Below are 6,377 nucleotides of genomic sequence, written 5' to 3'. Positions count from 1 at the left end.
TTTTCTTAAGGAGAAACTTATAGATGTAGCATTATTGGGTCAGAGGCTAGGTATATCTTTAATACTTCTCATCCTCTAGAGAGACAAATTTATCTTCCAACCCCATGTTTGGAAGTGCCTGCAAAGAAAAGCCATTTGTTGCATTAGAGGACTTTCAGCAATTTAGACTTTGCCTACTCCATGAGACATAAGCTAAGCAGTTTCCTTTCATCAAAGACAGCCTGAGTTTAGGCATGAGGGCCATGGGGGCAGGACAAGAGGCTGCCTGGGTCCTCTTGGAGGTGAGCAGTCATCCTAGTCTGCCCAGGACTGAGTGCTTTCCAGGATGCACGACTCCCAGTGCCCAAACTGGGAAGGCCCTGGGCAGACCAAACCAGTTGGTCACCTTTGCTACCAGATCTGGCATAACGCTGAGCAAGCTCCTTGCCCTTTGCCCCTGTCAGAGTGACATCCTGGGATGGGGGCCTGGGATGGGGGACCCAGTGAGACTCAGAAGGAGCCCTACCCTCCTGAAGTTCAGCAAGAAGAGGAACAGCTGCCACCTGTGGGAGTGCAGAGGATGGCCCAGGCTCACATGCTAACTCCATCCTTTCCAGCTGTGTGACTTAGACAAGATGCAAAAAACTTCAATTTCCTCTACTGTAAAATGGCATGAGAACTAACCTCATAGGAATATTATAAAGATTATATGCAGTGTCAGATGAGCACCTTAGCTCACCTTATCTTCGTCAACTCTCAGGTAATGTCAGCCAGATAAGCTGAGTTTTCATAGGAAAATCAAGGGCCCTTACTGTCACAGAATTTTAAAGAAAAGAGGATCTGGAGTTCTGGGAAGGCTTCCTATAGGAGGTGAAAGTGGAGTCCATTTTACAAAATAAAAATGCCCTAGCCCTACCGAGTGTCTGCTAAGTATCAGGGATTAAGATAGTCTTCCCAGTGATTGGAGCCCAACACAGTCCCCTCTGTTCCCCACCTGGGCATCTTCTGATATCCCATCTTTGTTGTTTAAGTTAACACTAATTGTGGATAAAATGAGAGTTCCTGTGGCCAGGATTCTCACCTGGCCATGGTTGACTAGCTCACTGCACACCTGTGGGCAAAACATGGCTGTTGACTCTATAAAAAGAGCTCTGCCCAGTGCTCTGGGCACGACATGGTGGCAGGGTTGCTAAGGCTGCAGAAGAGCAGAGCAGAGGCCAGAGGCCCAGAGGACGGCAGTGCGGACAGAGGGGCCCGGAAGTAGAGACCAGCTTGCTGCACGCAGACTCGCTCTGAGTGAAGGGGATTTTAGTGACTGACCTGCCACCTGCAAATAAAGTTGGGTATAACACTTTCACCCCAAGAACGTTTTGCTATCATTTTCTTTGGTCACACTGAATCCATAGCGGACTTGCCTGGGGCTGAAACCCATTGGCAAGACACTAACATATTATAGTTATTATTTAAATAATAAGCACCTGTTGTGTTTACTACTTTAAAAATTACATTTGTTGTTTACTTGTATATTAAACCTGCTTATTGTCTTTATTGTTTAAATATGAAGTCTCTGCCATGTCATTCCTGTTTAAATATGAAATATGTATCATGTTCATTATTTGTCTCCTCACTAGAGTACAACTAGAATGTAGATCACATAGGTAGGGACCTAGGGGAGCTCCTGGCACATAGCAGGTGTTCAATAAGTATTTGTTAAAAGATGTAACAATGATAAAAATTTACATTTATAATGGGCTTACACTGTGCTCCCTTCACATTGTGCATGCATTGGTCTCCTGTAGTGAGACACCTACTGTACAGACAAAAAACCAGGGCTTGGAAGGTGAAGTGAGTGCTAGGAAAAGCAGAAATTAGATTTAGCTGTGGGGGCCAGAGCTCATGTTCTGTACCTCACACCCCAGAGGAGGGGCACGGCCCATAGTGAGTAGGGTCTAGAGGGAACTGCCTGGTCCCTTCTTAGAGCTTTGGATGGCCCAGTTGCTGAGCTCCCTCCACACCCCCATGTGACAGACATGAACCTCCATCATGCCGGCTCTGACATCCCTGGCAGCCTTCCTCAGGGACTCAGCAGGTGGGCACCAGGAAGGACCCTCATTCTGAAGAAGGGGATATTGAGGCTCAGGGAGGAGCTTTGCACCAGGTATACAGCCAGGAAGTGGTGGGTCTAGGATTCAAACCCTGGCATTGTGGACCTTCCTACATCTAGTTCAGTGCTTCCCATATTGTGCATCATAAGCCTCACACATGCCCCTTGTAAACTATAAATTCCCAATCCCTTCCTCTTGAAGGTTTTGATTCAGTATACCTTGAGTGGTGCTGGGAACCTCTCTAGGTAACAACCTTCTCATGGGGGTCTTATGATCAGGGAGTCCCAGGTAAAGGGCCAGTCTGCCTGCTGCCCTGCAGTTCACCATCCACAGATCCTTTTCCCAAGTGCCAGGCACCAACTACTAACTGTTCTCAAAGATGGTGGAGGTGGTGGGGTCCTAACCTCACTTCTCACTAGGTACTAAAACATAAACAGGTCATGGGGCTTCTCTGAGCACACAAGTTATCTGAAAACAGAAGAAATAACTATCATGCAACTGCTTGGAAAACCCAGGGTATTGAGCAAATGTTTGATGTTGTTTTATTGACTTGGCCTTTGCTAGATAAAAACCTGTTTGTATTTCACAAGTATGTGTCATTTAGCTACCAAGCAAAGTGTCCCATGATCCCACCCAGAGGTCTGAGCCCTGACAGCTATCAGGGAACATAGGCTCTGCCCATAGGTATGCTTGGGACAAAGGAAAAGTTGGGAGACAGGAACAAGGTCAGGAATAATGAGAATCCTGGTGTCTCCTTCCTTAGTCCTTCCTGTCCCATGCTTTTTCTGAAGCCCAGCTTGTTGAAATGTTAGTCAGTTTTTGTGGGTAACCTCTCCCAGGTAGTCTTCCAGGATTGCAGATAATGTATTTTCACTCTATGGACACTCACAGCCTTAGTATGTGCCTGTCTCAAGCGCCGAACGTCTCTCTTTAGGACTGGATCCCAGTCTCCCCTCTGGGCTGCAGGCTCATTCATTCATACATTCCTGAGCCCCACAGACACCCCGTGTTTCAAACTTTAGGTCACTATTATGGGTCAGTGTCTTGTGAATGGGTTTCAGCCCCGGGCAAATTCACTATGGATTCAGTGTGACCAAAGAATTGACAGTAGAATGTTCTTGGGGTGAAAGGGTTATACCCAACTTTGTTTCCATGGTGGCAGGTCAATCACTAGAATCCCATCCACTCAGACAGTCTGCATGCAGCAAGCTGGGCTCTGCCTCTGGACCTGTCCTCGGCGCTGCCACCACTCCAGCCTCTGTCCTGCTTTCCTGCAACCTTGCAGCAGTGCCACCGTGTTGCCCAGAGCACTGGGAAGGACTCTTTTATATAGAGTCAATAACGACGCATTGCCCACATGTGTGTAGTGAGCTAACCAACCAGGACCAGGTGAGAATCCTGGCCACAGGAACCTTCATTTTATCCACAGTCAGGATGTCAATTTAGAGATATTGTTTCCCAAAACTGCCTGAGAAGAATTGCCTGGGGCTTGTGTTAAATACAGGTAGGCCAACTATCCTCTCCCTGGAAATTCTGATTTCATAGTAGGTCTGATTTGGGACTGGGGAGCTATTTTTTAACCAATCTTCCAAGACCTATGATCTAGCTTCTCATTCTGTAAAATACATACAAATCACCTGGTGATCTTGTTAAATACAGATCTTAGTTCACTAGGTCTGGGGCAAGCCAGGAAGAATCACTTCTAATAATCTCCCAGGTGATGCCCACGTTACAGGTCTAGGATCACAGCCTGCTTGGCCAGGTTTGGGTGATTCTTATCCTTAGGCATGCTGGGAGAAGCAAGGATTTTGTGCTATTCTCAACCTCAGCACACCTGGGAGCTTTTAAAACTTACTAAGGTCCAGGTCCCACTGCAAATCAATTAAATCAGAATCTCTCAGGACTTTTGGTTTGCTTTGCTTTGGTTCTTAAGGCTTCTCAGATAACTCCGATGTAAAATAGAGCTGAGACTCACTGACTTAGTGGGTCCCCATCAGCATGAAAATAAATTAACGAATAAATGGAATAGAACCTCCTATAGCCTTGTGGTGTAAAATCTGACTCAGCTATGTGTTTCATATACGCAGATCATGTGACTTGCTAGAGGAACGTGGGTTTGCCAATGAGCGGAAAAAGGGAGCACATCCTGGAGTTCGCAGACCAGCCCTGGGGACAGAGAGCTTGAATGAATTCAAGGACCCCTGCCCTGCCCCCCTCCCAACACCGGCTGACAGCGTGGTGAGGAAGCTCTGCAGCATCAGCTAGTGAGATTGGGGTCAGGGACATCAATAGCAAGCCTCTGCGTAAGCTGAGCAATGAAGCGTGAACAGGACTTTGTCATGAAGCAGGCAGGACCTACGAGCAGCAGAGGACAAAATGTACACAGTTTGGGGACATGTTACCTGCCCCACCCCTGCAGCAAGCAGTGGGGGGCTGTATGGCTGGAACCTGGGGGTGTGAAGGGGAGTGGCAAAAATAGGCCCAGATGATTGCAGAGGCTTGGGAAATGTAAGCTAAGAGAAAGGAAGGTCACTGACCCCTTGTAGGGTTCGAACCACCGCAGATGACTTTATCTGGGCAGAGCCACTCACAGTAGCTGGAACGCCACTGACAGCTTGCACAAAGCTGTTTCTGTGGACATAAGGGAACATGGAGCCTGAGGGCACGAGACAACTTTCTAGAAAGCATTTTGGTGAGGGGAGGAGTGGAGGGTGCTTAATCCAAGATCCATCAGCAACATTCCCATGTCCCTTTTCTCAAGATCCAAGACCCCCTCCACCAGAATTTTATTTGGGCAAATATCCATTTTGCCAAGTTCTGAACAGGAAGGCCAGAAACAAGTCAGACAGCTTTGCCCTTGTGAGCTGTCTCACTAAGGAGAGGGAGACACCTTCATGGATTACTGTAACATAAGACAGGCTGTTAGAACTGTCCCAAACTTTGTGCTCTGGGAAGACAAAAAACAAGAAATCAGTTTTGCTTGGGTTAATTAGAAAAGGCTTTTGGGAGGAGGAGGCGACATAGGGTGATTGGTGAAGAGACATTGGTGAAAGGGGGATGTGGATAAGGTGAAGGTTCCTATGGCCAGGAGTCTCACCTGGCCCTGGTCGGCTAGCTCACTACACGTGTGGGCAATACATTGTTACTGACTCTATGTAAAGAGCTCCGTCCAGTGCTCTGGGCTATCACGGTGGCACAGCTTCAAGGCTGTAGGAGAGCAGACTGGAGTGGGGGCAGCACCGAGGACAGAGACTAAGACGGCTGTGGGGGTAGAGAGGCCCAGAGGCAGAGACAGGCTTGCTGCACACAGACTCGCTCTGAGTGGATGGGATTCTAGTGATTGACCAGCCTCCGTGGGAATAAAGTTGGGTATAAACCCTTTCACCCCAAGAACATTTCATTGTCATTCCTTGGTCTCACTGAATCCATAATGAACTTGCCCAGGGCTGAAACCCATTGGCAAGACAAGGGAGAAAGGCTGAAGGAACACAAAGATTTGCAAACCTTTGAGGGTTTGCACATGGCTGAAGTACAGCAAGTGGTTGGGGATAAGGTGAACAGATGGGCAAAGGGGCCAGAACACAGACAGCTCTTGGGCCAAGTTCAAGCGTTTGGATTTATTCGGGAGGCAAGTGGGAACCACTGGAGGTTTTTAAGCTGAGGAATGAGATGATCAAAGTTGGGTTAGAGGATGTTATCTGGCAGCTGACGTGGAGGCAGGAGGTATAGAGGGCAGTTTAAGTGACTGAAGAATGAAAGAGTGAGTGGATGAGGACAGAGAAATGTAAGGCTAACTTTATGATGAACCTCTGAATTAGAAGGTAGAAGGTTTTGATCTTCACTATTGATATACCCAAAAAAGAGCCAATTAAGGGCCTGGGGGTTTCTGACAAGGAGTTTGAGGGGCAGCAGCCTGCACTGTAGCCTGCAACATAAAGGAAACGGACTGGCTCAACTCCACTTAGTGCTCCTGTTGGCTTGGCATTTCCTTACTCTTTTGAGTATTGTCCCAGTTTGGACTTAGCTTAAATATTTTCCTCCTCTTCAGGATTCACCACAGGACAGTAACTTCTCCGTTCCTATCTGAAATGAATTATCTATGCTTCTGAACATGATGGATGCCTGCCTGATTTATTCATATTTTGAATAATACATCTGAACATAACTTCACCCAAGACAGGGCAACCACAAATTTGAGGTGAATGCCTTGTCATTATCCTGTGGGGCCCCAAATCTAACCTGCACACTTATTAGATGTCAGGTGCTAGTGTCTGACAGTGAAAGATTTGCACT

This window comes from Manis pentadactyla, chromosome 3 (assembly GCF_030020395.1).
Source record: "Manis pentadactyla isolate mManPen7 chromosome 3, mManPen7.hap1, whole genome shotgun sequence".
NCBI lineage: Eukaryota > Metazoa > Chordata > Mammalia > Pholidota > Manidae > Manis > Manis pentadactyla.
This window is presented reverse-complemented; position numbering follows the sequence as displayed.